This window comes from Apteryx mantelli, chromosome 1 (assembly GCF_036417845.1).
Source record: "Apteryx mantelli isolate bAptMan1 chromosome 1, bAptMan1.hap1, whole genome shotgun sequence".
NCBI classification, from domain to species: domain Eukaryota; kingdom Metazoa; phylum Chordata; class Aves; order Apterygiformes; family Apterygidae; genus Apteryx; species Apteryx mantelli.
The window spans coordinates 47,778,566-47,800,070 of record NC_089978.1 but is presented as its reverse complement, the minus strand read 5'-3'; the positions used below and the strand labels follow the sequence as shown (position 1 = coordinate 47,800,070).

General features: G+C 39.7%; 1 long non-coding RNA gene across 1 annotated transcript in view; it reads left to right on the top strand.

The window, feature by feature from the left end:
- LOC106491652 (uncharacterized) overlaps nucleotides 1-18,625 on the top strand; it is a 60,390-nt gene extending 41,765 nt beyond the window's left edge. Inside the window, exon 3 of the long non-coding RNA XR_001293794.2 lies at nucleotides 17,690-18,625. This is a non-coding gene — a long non-coding RNA (uncharacterized lncRNA). The remainder of the gene's footprint in view (nucleotides 1-17,689) is intronic.
- Nucleotides 18,626-21,505: the final 2,880 nt, after the last annotated feature.

Sequence of the window (21,505 nt, the reverse complement as noted above, 5' to 3'; positions counted from 1 at the left end):
TTTTTTTTTAATATTGTTCAAAAAACTTTCAGTGATGAGATTTTTCTCCACTGAATTACATAAAGAAGTAGGCTCACAGTTCACCCAATGAATATACATAAAACTTCTCTTCATGTCTGTAAAATCAAATTGTGCTGAAGGATCACATTTTAAAACATTCAGCTTTTTTCACCATTGATTAAAATAAAATTCTTTGCAAACTGGCTGCCATTTTACTGTGAGATTCTTAGATGGTAACAGGTAAATAACTGCAGTCATTTTCATATGAAATGAACAACTATTGTATCAGCTGCTTGTGTAAAAGTTTTTGCACAAAAGACATTTCTCATCCCCAATACTTACTCTTTAAAAACCGTGCTTAAAATGCATAAGCAAAACCATAACCATACCAAAATCCTAACCAAACACAAAGGACAAAAGGACAAAGCTCCTAACTCTAACCCTAACCCCTGACTGCAGCAGGGCCACTTTCTTACCTTGCATTTGTTATAAGTATGTACATCAAAATGGTAAGTATATAGGCAAAGCAATAATTCAGCATTTACATAAATCTTCCCTCTGGATAGATAATGTGTTTTGTTTTGCTGATGTACCATAAAAGCAACACAAGATCAAAAGCTGCATCTTCGCAAGCTACAAACATGCTCACACAACCCTAGAAAATTGGTTGGATATTCTGTTCCACTCATGGCTTCCTGCTGACCACCCTTTGCACAATACAGTGTACTCAGAAGTGCTTGCAGACGCATCCTAATCACTATTTCCAAGCACTGACAACTGCAGGACAAGGAAACACAGCTAAGTCGTACAAGATACTGGTGGCACAAGTCTCCAAGGGGAGAGGCAGCACCGTAAGGGTATTCACGTGAGGCCCCTCTGCTCCCTCTCTGCTACTTGGAGGCTAGGGAAGGCAAAGAGCACCTGAACGGGGCAGAGAAGGCACCGTACTTTGGAAATAAAAGCAGTTTGGGGCTTTGAAAAAAAACAAATCCAAGACCTTGGGTCATATATGCTCGATTTTGTAGATCATGTTTAGATTCAGTGGGCCACACCTTCATGTGTATGGATGCACATGTGCCTGTGAAGCCCTCTGCTTACCCTCTCTCTTACTCCAGAAAGATAACGGCGTGCAAAGTGCTCTGCGGCCAATAAATAATTTCTTCTGAGCCTCTGACGTTTGGAATATAAGTGCTCTAATGAAGCTGTGTTTACGCTAAAAGGACAGGACAAAGATCTTGAAATCATAAGGACAAGAGAGTATGCGCCAATTTTTTAAAAATCATTCAAAGCACCTTGTACTAGCACTGCAGCAGCTAGCCCGGCGGGGTGTGTGCTTTTTTTGTAAGTTCACAGCTACTGCTTTTAAAGCAGACTTGTAGGAGCTCAATGAAAATTTAAAAATGTTAGAAAGGCCTTTTTTGACTTTAGCAGAAAGATTCTCATTAGGAACCTTCAGTGGCTTAAAACTTTCTTGCCTGCTGTCCCCAGAACAGCTGCTTTTGCTCAGCTTCTTTGGGGAGATGATGACATCACGGCATAAATAAATTTTATCAACTGGATGGGGAAAAAATGGAGGACCCCTCTTCCCCCCCCCACCCCCATACAAATGAGCACAGTTGTGTCACACGGGCAAAGCAGGAGGGAAGAATACAAACACTCAGTCATATGCGTCTAAATATATAATAACTTTTCCTACAAAAACCTCTCTGCAAGAGGTTCTGTTTATTAATTACAGTACCGAACAGCACACCAAAAAATATCAGCTGTAGGCTGCCATCTGCCGTTTTATATAATGAAAGGTCACTTGCGAGCAGATTTTATCAGGGTACTTTATCCCTGTAAGCAGCGTGACAAATCCTTTCCCATGGCTTGCTGGAGGATCACATTCCTACTGGTAGCAGTTGATGAAGTTTCTGGAAGCTGGTGGGTTTTTGTGAGCCTGGCTTATAGTTCCCCAAAACTCCTTACAAAGATACTGCTTTGCATAAGTATTGCTTCTTTATTATTATTAATTTAAAAGGAATTTGCTTCGCTGCTTACTGTCAGCTTATAAATCTTTCAGACCCACAAATCCCACATATACACTATCCCCTATGGAAGCCAGACTATCAAATACGGAAAGTCTAATTTTTGTGGAACTTTATATATGTGCGTAACTGCACATTGTTTTCTTGCAGTAGGATTATAGCTGTATACTCCTCAGATGGCATGCCCTGAAGTTTCTCCTTCTCTTTTCCTGTGTTTTTAAAATAATTTAACGACTTATTACAGCTCAGAACACTAACATTTCATTGGGTTCAAGTGCAGCATGAAGATTAAATGAATTTATGCTAATGAGGAAATATTGTTTTTCTTATTTGGCTGACATTTACATTAACTTATACAACACAAGTGCATATAGAAAGCTCTAGAAATGAAAGTCAAGCTTGATTGAATCAGCAGGATTTTTGCCACCAGCTTTAATGAGCTCAGGATTTCATCTGATATACCTTGGTCTTAGTGCATAAACCTCCAGTCCTGCAATGAGCTCCAAATGTACAGGCTCATAGTCTGCAGATGGTGCCATTACTTTTACAGGGGCAGAAGGGCAAGGGATATCTCTATACTGACCATATTCTCAGAAGATAGGTCTAGTGATCTTTTCAATATGTAGTGTGTACCTTCATCCTGTGGTAGATATTGTTTTAGAAATAGTACTATTAATACTTCAATATTTGATCTGAACCAGTCACCAGTTGTCTTACGTGTCCCTGTTATAAATGTCAAACTTTCCTTGCTCCAAAAAATACCCAGCAGAGTAACTGACTATCTAATGGCCAACACCACAGTTGAATTTTGCAATATTTGGGCATCACATTCATGATGCTGTAATCGAGAGTATATTGTCATGATTAACAGACCTTATACTAACTTACTTTTATGTTCCTAGCAGCTCTTTTACAAATGGATATAATTCTTTATAAGGTGAAGGATTTATTATTTGTTTGCTTGTGTGTTTTAATGGATCTCGGTGGGAAGCACAGAAATCTGCAGCTATGTTTATATTCATTCGTAAATGCATGGGTGCACCTGTATGCACTCATACACACATATTTTACTATTTCTGAAAGAGAATAGGAGCTTCAAATGAAGTTTTGGAAGATGAGTTATGAAATTTCTCGGGGCTTGCTGCTTACACCCAATAAATGAGCCTTCGAAAGCTTAAGCAAAGTTTGTTAGACTGGATGCAGCCCTGGGCAACTTGCCCTAGTTAACCCTGCTCTGAGCTGGGTAGTTGGCTGAGAGACCTGTGGAGGTCCCTTCCCACCTACCTGATTCTGTGCTCCAGTGATCTGTACTTTACTGCTTTGAAGTCTTTTCTTGTTCACACAGCACTAACAGCATCATACAAAAATTCTCCACTGGCTCTCAGGCATTTCAGCACAAAAAACAGAGTATTTGCTTGGATTGGTCAACTCAAAAGCTTTTTCCTACTGGCATACAATGAGACAATTCCTACCAACATGCCTAACAAAATGTTTGCTTCTTTTTTGTATGCTGGGAAAATAACTACCTTACTATTATTTAAATGCTGTTCTTGGATGTCATCTGTAAATGGCTTTGCCAGTCTAACAAACAGCACAACAGCAATATTAACTGTCACATTAGCAAGCAGCACAAGCAGTTACTATTTTCCAGTTTGTGGAAAGCAATTAAGAAGCTTCAGTATCGCTCCAATAATAATGATCTGTTGTTAATCAGACACAAATGTCAGCGTAAGTAAATCAATGGACAGATTATTTCTATGTAGCATACACCCATTAATAACTTCGGGGACATTTTTTTCTAAAAAGCAATAGCTATCACCAAGACTGTTCCATAGTATAATAAACATCCTCTGCAATTAGGTTGGCCAAGGTGCTGTCACAGAATCACAGAACAGTTGAGGTTGGAAGGCACCTACAGAGATCATCTTGTCCAAATACCCTGCTCCAGCAGGATCAGCTAGAACAGATTGCCAAGGACCATGTCCAGTTGGGTTCTGAATATCTCCAAGGACGGAGGCACCACAACCTCCCTGAGCAACCTGCACCAATGTTCAACCACCCTCACAGTGAAGAAGTGTTTTCTGATGTTCAGACGGAATTTCTTGTATTTCAGTTTGTGCCCATTGCCTTTTGTCCTGTCAGTGGGCACCATGGAGAAGAGTGTGGCCTTCTCCTTTTCCTGTCCAGTGAAGATGTGAGGAAGGGAACTTTCAGAAGCAGAAGAGTTATTTCTTTTTGGTATGTGGGAGAGGAAAGCTTAGGTCAGCATGAGGATTTTTATTTTTAAAACACAAGGCTGTAAATGATAGTTTTCAGCAACCGTTCTTCCCCCTCAAATCTTTTATTTATATTGCCATCAGGGTAAACAAAAGGAATCCCCAGTTATGTGACAGTGTTAGATGCCATAAATGTAGTGATATAAGACTCAATGTTATTATCAAGTAAGCTCTCCATGCAAATACACACTTTTGTATGTGTTTTTATTAATGAAAAATTTTTAACATAGCTAAGGAAAATGTTAAGTAAAATATCTCAAGTCCATCTTCATGATAAACCAAAACCTTTTGTTATCTTGAATGACCAAATTATAAAATTAACTATAAACCAGACACTTCTAGATAGACAAATCCAGTATTTCAACTGACAGTCAATGGATTTATCTATTAAGTTTTCAGATACATGACATCATAGCTTTTATTTGTTATGGAAACTCCACTGGTGCTGTTCTTAGTAGGTTAAAGTGGATTGTAGCATGCCTTCTATTGGAAAAATGCATAGATTTCAGATAACTTTCTTCCAACAGAAACATTATGTTCAGCACACTTAAGCTCATGACAGAAATTTGTTTCCATGGATCATCTCCTAAAACGCAAAATTACGGGTTAAAATTTAAAATCAGTTGCCAGTTCAGAAGAACATATGATATAGTGTATCAATGCCTTTAATTGACATATGTAATGACAGTGCCATAAATAATGTATGAGCAGCAGTGATTGCTAATCACATTTGGAGTCTCTTAAATGTACCTCTGAGTTCATTTGGTTTGAAATTGAAGGAAAACTGTAAAATTTATGGAGCATGAAGAACTGCTGTTTCTTGTTACGTACAGAGGCTTCCAAGGGGTTTTAGAGTTTTTTCTGACAGTGGTTATCCATACAAGAAATGTTAACTCCTCCAGTAAAAATACAGAACTTGGGACATACACTTTGGAGTATTTCACAATGAAGAAATAGTACGGTAAAGATGGGTATTTATTTCAGGCAGGTCATAATACAAAGTTTTTATCATCTATTGAATTCTCTGTTGGTTGTTGGCTGTCTTCTTAAATAAATATGTCTAATAAATATTTGATTTCTACACATATATATAGAGGAAACAGACAAAATCCAGGGACCATAATTTGAATTTATTGTAAGCCTTTCAAATATCAGTAGATTTCTGTCCTGTAAAAATGTGTCCAGTGTTCAACAGATTATTGATGTCTCATCTTTTAAAGCCACCAGTTGTGAGTCCTGGAGAAAAAAAAAACAGAGATGAAAGTATCTCATCAGCATATGAGAAAACTGGTGGTTTTCCAAGCTCTCCCATTGCCACTTTCTGTGTGAGCAAGGTGTCTGGTAGCAAACACTACTTTGATCTCCAGAGGGTCTTCTTCATAAATCATGACGGCAAGAATAAAACGAAAGCAACACTTTTCTTTGATGCTTTGCCATTCACAACTGCTGGTCTGGATGTTTATAAAAAGTCACCAGCTCCAAACACATTGAGTTACAGCTGCCAGGTTTTGGATTAGGAGCCGCATCGAGCATCTCTGGGTTACGATGCTGTTCTCCTCCCCATGGCCTGCTCTTAGGGACTGGGGCATGTTTGATCTGAACGTTTTTGAATGGCTGTAGGTTTACCTGCTTCCCTATTTCTCCGATGCCATTTGTCACAGGTGTAGTTCTTTTTCTCATCCTCTGTTTACTTGTCTAGTTCCATACAGCTTCTCTGCATCTTGCAGTTCCCTTAACTGGAAGAAAATAAGCTGTCAGAATAGCATCGTGAGGAGCCAAGAGAACATTTTACCTATGTTCACTGTATTAAGAATAAGGTGAGACAGATACATCGACAGTAGAAAGAGAGAGGTTGGCTCAGTAAATATATGCCAGATATCTGGCCTAGGATTAACATGGAGCATAAATGCCACAGACCCAGGATGCATCTGGTAAGAAATAAAGGTAATCTGATTCTAGGAAAGAAACAAATCCCTGGATATTTAACTGAGAAAAAAACAAAGAACAAGAAGAAAAAAAGAGACAGGCAAAGTATATGAACAACTGGAGCTTCAGCATTACTACCTTAATACTTTGATACTCAAAAACAAACTGGTAAATAAGGGCATGGGTATTAATATAAGGCAAACAGATACATGATTTCAAAAAAGAAAGTCAGACAGCTCATTTAAAAGCAGGGAGGAAAAAAAGAATTCAAGCAGTGCTTTTAGGTAAATTTGCTTTCACGGCTGACCTTTTCTTTCTGTCCCTATAGTAAAATGCTTGGTCAAGCACTTAACTTCTGTCATTTCAATGACTGCTACCTACTACTCTTTGGCTTCTTTCAACATTCATATTTCTTTTCTCACAATTCATACATGTATATGTATGTGAATGTGCACGTACAGATGTGGATATATGTGTGTATATGTGTATATATGTCTGTATATGTATATACACATAGAGTCAACTTCCTTGCCCTTGGTCTGATCTTTTCTTCTTCCGCTGTGAGTTCTTCTGCTCTAATCTGTCACTTACAGTTCAAGGCACTTGCCCTTGCTTTCACTGTCCTGTATAATGCTAACACTTTCTTTTTTCTGTTCCTCTACCCCTCTCCCATCAGGGATGACCACTCACTGATGATCTGTCAGCTGAATTAAGCTTTTCAACTAGGATCCTCGCCACATTTACATCTCCTCCTGAGGGTGGCACCAACTAAACCTAGTATTGAAGAGAAGGGAAAATGTGGGAAATTTCAAATCATTTTTAACTTTTTGTCACATTCTTCCTTCTAATCCTCTTTTTGTCTTGTTATTCTAGGTAGGAAGCATTTTTGGCTAGAGGGAAAGTAAACTACTTTGTTTAGATGGTGCCTCTCACACTGACAGTGACTTTGCAAGCAAATCATAATGGACACATTATATGTTTTTCCCTGGAAAATTGTTGAATACTATAAGGGAAAGTGAAGGTTTGGATTTCCCCACATTTATGGTGATAAAAGGGATGGATGCAATTCTCAGCAAGAAAACAGGCTAGGCTGCACTACAACAACCTATCAAAGGGGAGGGGGAGAGGCTCTGAGATCAATAGATATTTAAAAGGTAGCCACTGTATGAAATAAGTATTTTTGGAACAGAAAAAAGTAATGAGAAAGGATGTAGGTGCTAGTGGAAAGCTGATTGTTTCTTAAACAAAGAAACATAAATGTTAAGGGCCCGTGCACTTCTGACACCTTGAAAATATTTGCCTGAGTCAGTGGAAATTTTAGCTGAATGCGCATTTTTTGTGATTCTCTGCTATTAAACATACAGCTGAAAACCATTTACTTGATGTATTTACTGAACTGTAATTGGAAAAAAAGATTTTCTTTTCTAGCTTATTCTGTAACAGTATTATTAGTCAAACAAACAATGATATAAAAAAACCAGCAAAAATGCAAGTTGAGTAGAGGTATTTAACCTCTCTATTGCTAACAAAAGATGCTTATTTTATCCCCAGATGTGCCAGTTCATTAAAGCTGGCTCTTTCTAGTAAGCAATATAATTACACTGGTATGGAAATAGTAGGTTGACCTTTCAGCCCTGGTATAATCATGACCTTTACCATTCCACTAAATTAGAAAAACTGTCTCAGGGACTGTGTCTGAAAATATATCAGCAGGAGAGTTTTGTCTCTTGTATCCATCAGAAAACTTACTGGGATCTTCCATTTGCCTGATAGAAAAGATGGTGCTTCAATGAGAAAGGTTTATGAAAGCTATCCTAGAAAAATGAGAAAGTGGGTCAGCATCTGGAATAAGCATGAAGCAAGAACTGCCGCCCAACTGCGAAAGGGAATGACGTAAAAGTGATGAAGTAAAGAAATTCTAAGCCTTTGAAAGAACTCCATTTATCCTGAAATTACCTGGAATACTATTCCAATAATAATATTCCTAAATAAATACTTACTATTCTAATAAGCAAAGCAATCAGACTTTCTTTTCTCTGATGAAAGCATATATATTGATTTTGTTTGATCTGTATATCACAATCCCCTCTTAGCAGCCACAATGTTTCATATTTTAGGATTGAATTCTCAAATAAAATTTCAATTAATAAATAGTTCCTTTGATGGCAGAATACATTGTCTGTGAAAGAATTTTTCAAACAGCTAAGGGTAATATTTAAGATAATTATATGTAGAAATAATACTAACTGTTGGCCAAAGTCTACATGACCTTTTCTCCTCAGTAACTAAAATGCTTAGAAATAGTATATTGAACTTGTTAAACTGATCTTCCCCATAGGGAATTTATAGTTAAATGTAGAAAATAAATTTGGCTTACAAATCTGTGTTACAATAATAAACATTCTTTTTTGAAGTATACTGTGAAGATCAAGAAAAGATGCATGCTGTCTGGTGAGGTGCTGCCAATATTCTAACGGAGTTCTCTAATAAAATAAGTCCCCCTTTGCTCATGCTAAGCTTCATGGATCGTGTGCTGCACAGGAATAAGGTTATAAAAATCTTTTCCCCTTTAAGCAAAAAATTCTCTCTCAGATCTGCAGGAAGGATGGAGTCACAAACAGGGGAAGAGCCATTTGAAAATGGCTTTGGCTGGCAATTTGTATTTTTTGTTCTGAAAAATATATTGGTAGGATGTCAAAGAAACCCACCTGTGGGCAGTAATACAGATGGAGTCCATGGCACAGCTAGGGTAAGCACAGGCTTCTGGTGCCAGATGCACAAAGGATGCAGGTCAGCAGAAGTCCAAATTAGGAATGTATAAACAGTTTTTCTTTTATTTTTCAAGATTTTTGGTTCAGCCCACTAGTGCTGTCAAGGACAGTAACCATCTCCCAAGGGGAGCTTATTGAGAATGTGAAAACCTATCATTTGACGTGAACTTCATTTGAAAATAGAAAAGATGATAGCATTTACACAGAATTTACGTTCCCTAAGTTCAAAACAGCAGTCCTCAAAAATCTCTGTTTAGCTACTACCTCTGCTTTTAACTAGGAATGATGGGGGAGGGAGAGAATGACCAACAATCAAGTAAGGAAGTGGTGGACTTGACTGACAGCCAAAGGGTCTGGGGTGAGGTAAACAGAAGGGAACCTCTTAATCAATAAAACAACAAAATCACAAAATCAACAAAACAAGGCTGAAGTGGAATCGCCCCAAGCGTATGCAAGTAAATAAGGAGTCCCTATGGGACCACTTTATGAGAAAAGCCTTCATGCCCCTTCTGGGAAGTCAGCACACCGGGGTGCCTCTCTGAAGTGCCTGTACACTAATGCACACAGTGTGGGGAAAAAAACAGGAGGAATTAGAAATCTGCATGCAGTTACAGGGCTACGATCTCATTGGAATTGCAGAGATGTGGTGGGATAGCTCACATGACCAGAGTGCTGCAATGGATGGATGCAGGCTCTTTGGGAAGGGCAGGCCAGGAAGACAAGGAGGGAGAATTGTCCTTTATGCGAGAAAGCAGCTGGAGTGCACAGAGCTCTGCCTGCGGAGGGCTGAGGGACCAGCTGAGAGTTTATGGGTCAGGATTAGTGGGCAGACCAATGTGGGTAGCATTGAAGTGGGTGTCTGATACAGACCACCTGATCAGGAAGAAGAAATAGATAAGACCCTCTTCAGACAATTGGAAAAAGCCTCCCATTCGCGGGTTCTGGTCCTCAGAGGGGACTTGAACCACCCTGACATCTGCTGGAGGGACAACACAGCAGGGCACAAGCAATCCAGGAGGTTTCTGGAGTGCATTAATGACAATTTCTTAACATGGGTGATTGATGAGCTGATGAGGAGAGGCTCTGCTGGTTCTCATACATAAAAATAAGGAAGAGCTGGTCATAGATATGAAAGTTGGGGGAAGCCTTGGCAGCAGCAGCCACAAGATGGTAGAGTTCAGAATCCTGTGAGGAGGGAGCAGGGCAAAAAACAGGATCACAGCCCTGGACTTCAGGAGAGCAGACTTTGGCCTGTACAGGGACCTGCTTGGGGGAAACCCATAGGATACGGCCCTGGAGGGAAAAGGGGTCAAGGAGAGCTGGCTGATATTCAAGAATCACCTCCTCCAAGCTCAAGAATGGTCCATCACAAGCAGGAAATCAAGCAAAGGTGGCTGGAGGCCGGCATGGATGAAGAAAGAGCTCCTGACTAAACTAAAATATAAAAAGGTAGTGTACAAGAAGTGGAAGGTGACCCAGTAGGAATATAAAGACACTGTCCGAGCATGCAGGAGTGGTGTCAGGAGAGCTAAAGCCCACCTAGAGTTGTTCCTGGTAAAGGACATGAAAGGCAACAAGAAGGGCTTCTATAAGTACACAAGCAACAAAGGAAGGAGAGGGTAAACATGGGCCCACTCCTAAGTGGGGCAGGGGCTCTGGTGAAAAAGGACACAGGGCAGAGGTACTGGATGCCTTCTTCACCTCAATCTTTACTGGTAAGGCAGGTCCTCAGGAATCTCAAGCCCCTGAGACCAGAGGGGAGCAATGCTCCAGAGGTCTGGAGCAATTAAGAATTACCTGTGGTGGAGGAGGATCAGGTTAGGGAATATTTAAGTTGAATATGGGTCAGCCTTGCGGCAAAGAAGGCCAACAGCATCTTGGGCTGCATTAGGAAAAGCATCACCAGCAGATCAGGGGAAGTGATCCTTCCCCTCTACTTAGCACTGGTCAGGCCACATCTGGAGTGCATTGTCCAGTTCTTCCAGTTCTTGGCTACCCAGTATAACAGCAATATGGACCTACTGGTGTGAGTCCAGCAAAGGCCACAAAGATGATTAATTGGAGCAGATGGTGGCTGGAGCATCTCTCATACGAGAGAGACTGAGAGAGCTGGGACTGTTCAGCCTGGAGAAGAAAAAGCTCGGGGACATGTTATCAATGTGTATAGATACCTAATGTGGTATCTATGGGGTGTGAAGAAGATAGAGCCAGACTCTTCTCAGTAGCGTCCAGTGACAAGACAAGAGGCAATGGGCACAGACTGAAACACAGGAAATTCCCTCTGAACTGTGAGGGTGGTTGAACACTGGAACAGATTTCTCAAAGCTTGTGGAGTCTTCACCCTTGGAGATATTCAGAACTTGACTGGACACAGTCCCAAGCAACCTGCTGTAGCTGACCCTGCTTGAGCAGGGGGATTAGACCAGATATCTCCAGAGGTCCTTTCCAATGTTATCTATTTCATGATTCTGTGATTCTGCAATCTTGGAAGCATCACTGCTTTCAAAGTGAGTACCTCAGCAATTGTACTTGGGCATGTCCATGCCTCATTCTCAGTGGGCTTCAGCAGATTATGCCGGGAGTCACTCAGGACCTAGAAATTAATAGTTCCCCCACCAGCATTTTGTGACCATTTCAATACAATAAATGTATACTGAAAACAACTACAATAAACCCACAGATGTGTTACACAGTGGTAATAATTTTCTTTTAAAATGCTGCAGCTGCCATCTTTTCTCCCCAGCCTTCACTCCAAATTTGTATAAGAGCTCAGTAGTTAAGTCAAATATCCAAGAGAAGAGAGTTCGAGGTCTACTTCCTGTGTCTTCCTGAGATTACCTTAACTATTAGACTTTTCTAGCTGTTGGTGAGTACACAGAGGGAAAGACCCTGCAAAAGCACATCAGCATTTCTTCCCATTCTTTGCTCAGTGTTACTGTGAGCTTTGTGAAGAAATTATTTCTAGATTCATTGCATCAGAAAAGGAGCATAAAGAGGGTGAGGACTACGTTCTAGCCCTTGCTCCATGGGTGACTTGATGAATGACTTCTACAATGGTTATGAAAAAATGAGTCCTGTGTGAGTGAAGATGTCTCAGATGCACACACCTTGGCTCCAGGCTTGACTTGTGCTTGTCTTCCTCATTTTTTCCTTTTAGTGGCTGCCTACAGAATGATATGCACTTTGATTCCCATTCTGAAGCACCAAACTCTCCCCATACTCTACAGTGGGATCAAAGTACCCAAGTTAGGACTCCTGGACATAAAGTCCCTTTTTGGAACAAGAGCATGGTTCACTGAAAACAAAACCTCTTACATTCCATCTATGCTCAGTCCACAGAGGAAGAGACCTTGTAAAGGACTGCTTATAGTTGTTCTGCTGTAAATTTGTTTGAAGAGTCTGGGTTACTTCAGTTCAGTCTGATTCATTTCACAAGCAAAACATTTGCTCCTCGGTAATATATTTATGTGTCTTGGCAATGTGATTAAGCAGTAGCCTGGAGATGAGCTGTAGGACATTCTCCAGATCAGAAGCAAGGCTGTCACTCTATCTTCCTATTTGATTTGGTAGGAGAATTTTAACAACCCTCCTAAGAATCCCCTTCGGCAGATCACTAACACTGAACTTCACTAACTTGCAGACATATGAAAAATTATATCCACCAAACCCAAAATCAAAATACTTAAAGACTACAGTACATGTAATTTCTCTGTGCCCAGAGAAACGCTTCTGAACTAATAAATATAACCCTTTCAGATTCCATTGGCACTACTGATAAGTAACTCTAAAGGTTTTGTTCACAACTTAGATACTGTTTGGTACATCATGAGACTCCTGAAGCATTTTGTTTAAATAAAGAAACATGCAGATTTGGAAAGTCTTGAGTTGGAGCTGTGAACAGCATAATTCAGACTTAGCCTCTGTTCAAGACTCATGCAAGGATCCATATTTTTAAAGGAATTCCAAAACAATTCAGAAGCTTTCTGATGATGTTTTTGCTGATCTCTTTCCAAGCTTGAGACACACCATCTGTGATAGTAAGTGTGTGGCCAGTACTTTCCAATATTGCAAATATCTGATGAGTCACATGGAGCTTTGGACAGTCAGCATAGATTGTACAGGAATTTTCCTCATGGGAGGAAAATCCATGAAAGCCAAGAAAATGTTCATACTTATTAAAAACCCAGAGGTGAAAGCAAAGTATACTGCATGTTGAAATTCTCCTAGAACAAAACTCATAGCTCCCTATATGAACTGGGAACAGTCTAGGAGAAATGATGAGTGTGATCCTTCAAATTGTTCAGGTGTGATCACTTATGTGGTTCAGGATACATAAAACAGCTACATACTGGGGTGTTATTTCAGGGCATATGCAACTAGAAGACCTACCTTCAGTGCATCCTCCTACTATTTTGTTCAGAGCTAAACTTCTGTCAGGCTCTTTTCATTCAAATATTGACAGTCTTATTGACTCAGCTTTATTTACCCTTTGAGAGCCAAGGTCAGGGAGCAATCAAACCAAGTTAGCCCGTAAGACCCATTAGCTTAAAAAAACTCTAACAATTCTAACAAAGTGATAACTTATTTTATGGCCTTGTGGTATATTTCTTGTCTGGTTTTCCAAGTGAAAAGAAAATCCATGGAATTTGTAATGTACTTGGCTGTTGAAAGCGAGGGTGCTCTTGAAATTGCTTTATAGCCGCAATACCTGTTCATTTCAGCCTTCACTGTTTTTCACAGCTCAGTAAGAGGTTTATAGCTTACTGGCAAAGACACAATGAGAAAGAAAGGAAAACAGAAAGGTGGTGGTTGTATCCCTGGGCCACTGATAATCATAAGAGGGCTTCTCATTTATCTGAGTCTATTTTGGATTATTGGATCAAATCCACCTTCCGTATTTTGAATTGTGATAGTAGAGTTTTGAGCTTTCATTTGGAAGAGTCATTGCAGCTTCTATAGAATGTGACAGGCAACTATTTCAGTGCAGTTTTGGGGGGAGAAAAATGGGTGAAAGCTCACCAGGCCCTGGAAACAGCTGTCTTTCAGGGAAACAGGCTGCTGACAGTGCAGAGAGACACCCAGATCCATGAAACTCACCTGAGCATCCAGGGACTGCAGCCCTTTGCCGCTGGAAGGTGCTGCCGACAGTGGCATCGCACAATCACAGGATGCTGAGTGCAGAGCCCAGTGGAGCTGTGAGACCCCCTCTTGCTGCCAGGAGATGCTGGATGACCGAGCTCAGGGCAGGGTGGGCTCTCGGCCCTTCAGAGAGATGTGTTGCCTTTCAAGGCAAAGGGTGGCAGGGTCTCACGGCTCCAGCTGTGCTCACAGCTCCTGCGTATTGCAGGAACAGTCCACACAGTTTCTGCATGTGCTTTAAATAAAATCCTATCCCACATCCCATCAAAAGTAGTGAGCATGTCTTGGAAGAACAGGAAGAAAACCCACATCATACCTCTGTTCTCCCGCTTTGAGGATTGTTCTTATACTTATCCGCAAATAGGTAAACTGAGAAGCGCAGAGAAGAGAGTAGTTTTAGTGCCTCAGCTCAACAAATAAACAGCAAACAGAAGCCAGGTGCCCTGACCTCCTGACTCCACTCTAAAGCTATCACCACAGTTACATACAATTCAGACAGACCTGAAAATACAAGTGGAATGAGTGGGTGAAATCTTGCTTTGAATACTGAAGGTATCACATATGAGGAAAGGCAAATTATTCCATTGTCATTTAAAAAATATTTGAAACAGATGATCAATCATAAATAGCAATTAAGTCCACAAAATAAAGGACCTGATCTAATGAAAGCCAAAAGAAGGATTTGCAGTTATTTGAATAGTCACTATAGTTGTCCCAAAAGGTGGCTACATGTGTATTTATCTATACAAAAATCACCTGATGCACAGCTACCAAGAGTTGCATACACAGAGTTGCAACCTCCGGCAAAGCATTTCACAGGTCTACTACCCATTTCATGAAGATCGGGGTCCTTACTGTTGTTTCGAACCTGACTACTACCAGTTGCATTTAATGGTCCTTTTTCCTTATACGAAGAGACAGCAACCAATCTTCTACCGTTCCTATGCCCCTCACATTTTGTCAGACCTCTGCCATACTGTACAGATGCTATTCCACTTTTCCAGTTCTGCTGTATGCTTTTTAAGATGAAAGGACCAGGACTCCATGCAGTGTATTAGCCGTGGGAAAACCATGGATTTATACAGCAGCAAAATTATTTTTCTCCTTGTTTTTTATTTTCTTCTTAATAATTCCTAACATTTGATCTGCTTTCTGGTCGCTGGCGAGCTTGTTTTCTTCTATGTATCATAACCCCAAGGTTTATCTCCTCAGTGGTAATGACCACTTCAGAGCTCATCATTTTATATGATGATAGGACTGTTTTTTCCCATGTGCATTGCTTTACATTTATCTACATTGAATTTCATTTGCCATTTTTTTCTGTCGAGTCACTCAGTTACATATATATTCAGCTTTTTTCTGCTAAAAGTAGAAGCATCACACTCCATCTAAGTATTCACTTTGCTTTTTGCCCTCTATCAAATACCTTCTCATGAAAATCTTTGCAGAATTTATAACATCTCCAATAACTATTTCTGTTTTCCTGAAACTACATCTTTTTAACAAAGAGTTGTATTCATCAAAAATGTTCTATACAGCTTTCACTGGTGCTATGATGGAGTCTTCGTTTGCCTTGTAATTTTGTGACTTTATGCCTTTCTAATGTTTTGCATATAAATTAAGTTGAAAAGGACATAGACACAGCTGGTGTAACTCAGCGTGGTTTCAGTGAAAGTTTCTAATTTTCTTTCCTTATTTTCAGTTATTTGAATAACCTTCTTGTGCAGTTGAGTGGAACTGCATTTGGAACTACTGGTGGTCTGTGTGAAGCAGCAATATGAGAGAAGATCAAAGTCCTTTAAGATTTTTAATTATTTTAGCTTTCACTTCTTCCTCTTCTCCGCTTTCATTTTATCCAATCTCCTTGGCACACCTGCATTCAAATGACAAGACTCACAACTGTAGTGGACAGTGGAGGTATGCCAATTTACGCTGGGAGAGCATTTGCCAGTGTATGTGAATAAATCAGCAATTTCATAGCAGGAACTTTTTCAAAATATTGACTTGGAATTTCTTTGCAGAATCCTAATTGAAAATATAAACCCAGAACACTGCACAATGCATGGGGCATTGTGTACGTTATGACCTATATTAGAGTAGCTACTTGATGAGACATACGATTTTCACACCATGTGGTGATACAATCCAGTGCAACAAATAAACTGCTCTTGTTCATGTCTAATGAGCCAGAATAAGGAAGCCCCAGTAAGCAGAATTATATGAGCAGTGAATAAACAGCTTACACTGAACACATGAGAACATCTGCCAAACAGCAATATTATGAAAAAAAGTTGTTCTATTAAACATCTTAGAGAATTTAAAGTAATTAATGATCCAATTGTTAATGTATTCTATTTGCTAATGTTTTCATTGGTTTGCTGAAAAATATAATTACTTTCGAAGCTTCAGTATTATTGCTGCTTCAGCATTTTATTATACTCCTAGAAAAAGCAAGGTGGTAACTGTTTTGAAATGCTAGATGCTATTTTTGCCATTAAATAGAATAGATTCCTGAACTCTTTATGCTTAATTGCCTACACTGCAATACATATACTGTATTTACTTGGACTGAGGAGCTTAAAAGAAAAGAAGGGTCAAAAATGGTCTACATACTAATGGCATTCCCAGCTACAGGATGGAAATCTCTAAGCCATTCTGGGTCTCACTGCTGTTTGGCAGAGTTTTTATTACATTATGGTCATATAAACCTTTTTTTTTTTTTAATCTGTTTTCTATCACCCATGTATTTTTATATACTGATCTTACAAATTTAGTGTCTAAACAAATGGATTTCAGGGTAGATATCTATTTTTTATGAAGCTTAATAGGAAAAAAATTTCTTATAGAGGCATTTAGAAACAGGGGCATAAGTGTATTCAGAACCAAAAGATAGTGATGGCTATTTTGCAGTCCTAATAGAGATGTATAATGTATCCAGTATTGCAGTAGTAGATCTACAAAACAATATATTGTACAATAAATTCTGGGATTTTTCATTAAGTAATACTATAGTATAATCATTTTTAACTGAGATGGGGGTAAAACTGGTGAATAGTTTGAGCCCTGTCACAACTTCTCAAAAAAGGAGAAGTTCTTAAAAAAAATAAAGGTTGCATTAGAAGTGCTCCTTCTGCATTGCAATAGGTGTGGAAGGAGCCAGAGAACAATCACTCCACCCCATTGTTTTAACCCAGAAAGAAGCCCCCTGTCACAAAGACATTACAATCTCAGCAAAAAGGAGACCCATACAAACAGACATAAAACTTGTGTGTTCACTGGCACTAAATATATAATTTACGTTAAAGCAAATTAAAAGTTCTTCACCCTACTTTTCTTATAGTCTCCTGACAAGCTAGTGGGTGACAAGAAAAGGGATAGGAAAAATCATTTCTCTGTTGTTTTATATTCAAGTCAAATCGACAATGGCTTCCCTTTTTGATGTGATCAAATTAGTGTGCAAAGTAAATGTCTTTAACAGCTACATTTTATATAGAGAGGGGTACCCTGTAAGCCATGCTAACTCAGCTTCGTTTTTTTCCCATTTGTCCAGGTGAAAATTTCCAAGACATCAGCTGAAATGAACTAGGTGGACAATGAGGGGATTTCTCAATTACTGGCGTAGAGAGGATATCTGAAACCAGGCACCTAGATGAGCTGATGCAAAAACTAGGTGTATACTAAGGCACAAGGATACGTCAGGAAAACTCTTAGAAACACTGGAAAGAGGGAGAAATACACCAAAAAATGACAATGAAACTCAGAACCAGAGAGAATGGTCCAAAGCATTTGCTTGCAGAAATGTTAACAGAAATATTGATTGGTCTGAATGAAGAACAAATGGAAATACCTGCATGTGAAAATACTAGAAGACACAATAAAGAGCAAGGACAAAAAGAACAACATGTATTAATAACCAAGGACATGACTGACAGCAGTAAACTGGTAAATACCCAGGAATATGTCACTGTTCACATCAAGATCAGCAGGTCCATGATCTGATAAGGCCACAGCACAGATGGCTTGTCAGCAGAAGACCTGTGTGCTCACCGCAGGAAGGTGGCAACAAGGTGACACCACAGTGTGATGGTGGTATCTCTTCTTATCCCAGCTGGAAGACACTGTGTAGCTGTAAGGGCATCAAAAATAAGGAAATACAGACAAAACTTTGCTACATTTTAGGGAGGCTGAAGTCAGCAAGATTCTGAGGCAAAACATTACATTTTAAAAGCTGTTAACTCCTAAAAGGTATAAAAAAACCCCAGCTTGTTGGTACCAGGCAAGAAGAACCAAGGTGACATGTTTACGACTCAACAGTTGGTGGCCCTTTTCCTCTGTGTCACTCACAAGCAGTCCCGGACAGACCACTCAGACATGTGTCTTGGGGCTTGCAAGTGGGTATGAGAAGGAGGGGGTGAAATCTATGAGGGAATGACCTGAACGTCTGTCTGAATGGGTTGCTTAAAATAAATACCACCTTCCCCTTTTCTATCATGTCTCACAGTGAGTTTTATTACATTAATTTCCTGTTTATCTCTGATAAATCAGGTATATATATTTTGATCAGAATTCCAGGCTTAAGAAATACAAGAATTTTGTTTTTGAACAAAATAAATTTGTCTATCTGACTAAAACACATATACTGTCAAGTCTACATTTAAACTTTTCACATTGCTATTATTATTGTTTAAATTGCTTGTAAAATATAATGATGATTCTGAAATGTAAATTCTTATAAACAGTGGCAAAGATCTCAGCATCAATAGTACACATCTACTGGTGAATGCTTTGTAATTATTTTTAACTGAGTTTGGAATTAAATTTCACTGAATGGTTTGAGCTCTACACAAAACTTTTCAAAAAGGCATAAATCACTACAAAATGTCCTTATTTCCTGACACCCGAATTATACAGTAACAATGGTTGATTACAGTATGGGTTTGGAATTTTCCTACTAAAACCAAAAACATATTTTTGGGAGGTGGAATGTATGAATGGTGGAGAGAAAGCTTAATATTGAGCAAGAAGGAGAACAGTAAGTATAAGGCTTAACTTTAATATTTATGCTTCAGCATTTTGGGGGAGGGAAATAACAGAATGTTATTAGAGTTAAGCTCAAAAATCTTGCCTCAAAAATTGTAATCATATTTTCACTGAGTTAATGAAAATGCAGTTCTTTACTAATTTGCGTGGCAATATTATAAAATGCTGCCTCAGTGCAGCATGGTTATCTAAAATTCACATGAAGTGCTAGACAGATGGAATTCTGTCTTCTGCCCTGCACGAGAATACTCAGAAATTTGGCATCTAATAAGGAGCCATGTCAACATGGCTAGGAAAAAAAGATATCACTGAATAAAGATAGGTTACTAAAAAGAGTGGTCTTTGCAACCTTTGAAGAAGCTTCCTAAGTGACTCTTGCACCTGTGCCAACAGTATTTGGTCCTAAGTGACAAAGGACAAAACCAAAAAACATGTATATTTTCTTAAATTTAAAAACAAGCCCATAAAAAGCATAGAACATTTTACCCTTCCTGAGGGTTAGAGACCTCCTCCTCCCCCTATTGACCTAGCAATTGCAAACATGCTGGCTTTCAGAACTGCCAGGTTCATAGTGTGTCAGACAACCTGCAGCAACTGACTTTGATGAAGCTCTGTGACATGTCCACAAGGATCTTTTCTCAGATCAATGCCTGTGCTGAATACAGGGAACAATCAGTTCTGTAATTCACAGACTTTCTAAACTCAGCAGACTTCAAGCAGGACCCAGAAGGACCCTGACCCTTCTCATGGTAGTCTGGAGGAACTGCATCAGTTTTGGCTCCCTCCACACCATACACAAGCCTCCAACACTAGCATGACCTGAACCTTTCAGTTCTTCTGCATGGTCCCATGCCACATTCCATTTACTCAGTTTTGTGCTATAAAAATAGCACTTTGGTGAGATATGGCACAGCCCTCTGCAATTTCAGATGCTTTGAGCTTGGAAAAAGAGCACAAAAAATAGTAAATACAATGTAGAGCTACAGTGCAATTCATGGGGTCTGGAAGAGACCAACAGCCAAATGCAGTGTAGTGTGAACATGGCCAGTTTGCCTTGAAGGGCACTACCTCAGAGCTATCAAGACAAGCAGAAGGGAGAGAAGAGCAGGTTCCAGCAACAACAACAAAAAAAGAAACCTGGTTGGATCTGGTAACTAGACAGCTTATCACAAATTTTGCTTCTTTTGTTGTGCCTCCTTCCCTCTTCCCTCCTCCACTCTGCTATACAGCCTAGTGTGCTAATGCCAAAACAGGACGAGCTCTTGACTCGGCACATGAGCTGGGGAGAGATAGGAAAGCTAACTATGTACATATCTTCCACACGAGGTCTCCCCATCCTCTGCCAGTTCTGCCCTTGACAAGAGTATGTATGTTAAGAGATACCTTAAGGCATAAGACTGCCACAGACACAGCGCTGCTTTCCACAACACCCACACCTAACACTACCAGAGCTTACAAAAAATGTTAAGTATAGATAGTCAAGTCCCTTTCTTCCTCTCCAGTGAGAGAGATTTCTGCCTTCTTATCAGCAACAAAGTCCAGGTTGGCCCTTTCCAAAGCTGTGCCTGTAGTTTCCTAATGGCCTATCAATTAGTGACTTTTGGTCTTTGTCATTGTCTCTGTTATCCCTTGTCTATCAGTCAGTTTTGTGTCTGTGTGATCTTGTTTATGACTTCCCCCTTTACTTATCATTCCTTTTGCATTGAAAATGTCCTTGGTCTGATAACCCTAATGAACAGCTGCTCTCACATTTCAAATAACCTTACAATGTACGTTTCCAAAAGTACTTGCACATACATCCTGACCTCTCCCAGAACAGCAGAACTAAGGAGGGAGGCTATGAGGTCTTGCAGATACCCCATTGCAGAAGCAGGTGGCAGATTATGATTGCCACATGTTGGTCACCATTCTGCTGTGTGACTGCTGAAGAAGCTGATGGTTCAAAGATTATTGATATAATTAGAAAGTTATTACATAATACAATTAGAAAGAGAGGAGCTTGTTTTTTCTACAACTCAGCCAGCTTCCTGAAGGAGAAGACCCTTGGCCTCTGAGATGGCCTGAACATTTGGATCTGTCAGAGTAGAGATGGGCAGGAGAAGACTACGTGTCCTGCACTGTCCATACTGAATAACAACTCTATTATCACAGGACAGCTTAGATTCCTCCTAAATTGTATTCCTGACAGAAACTGAGCTGTCAAGTGCTCAGCTGTGGACATCATTGTGTCCTTCTGCAGCATGCCAGGGTAGCAAGAGGTCACTGCCAGCATCCAGACAAAATGGGTCATATGTATTCAAATAAAGACCAGTGTGTTTATGTCTCC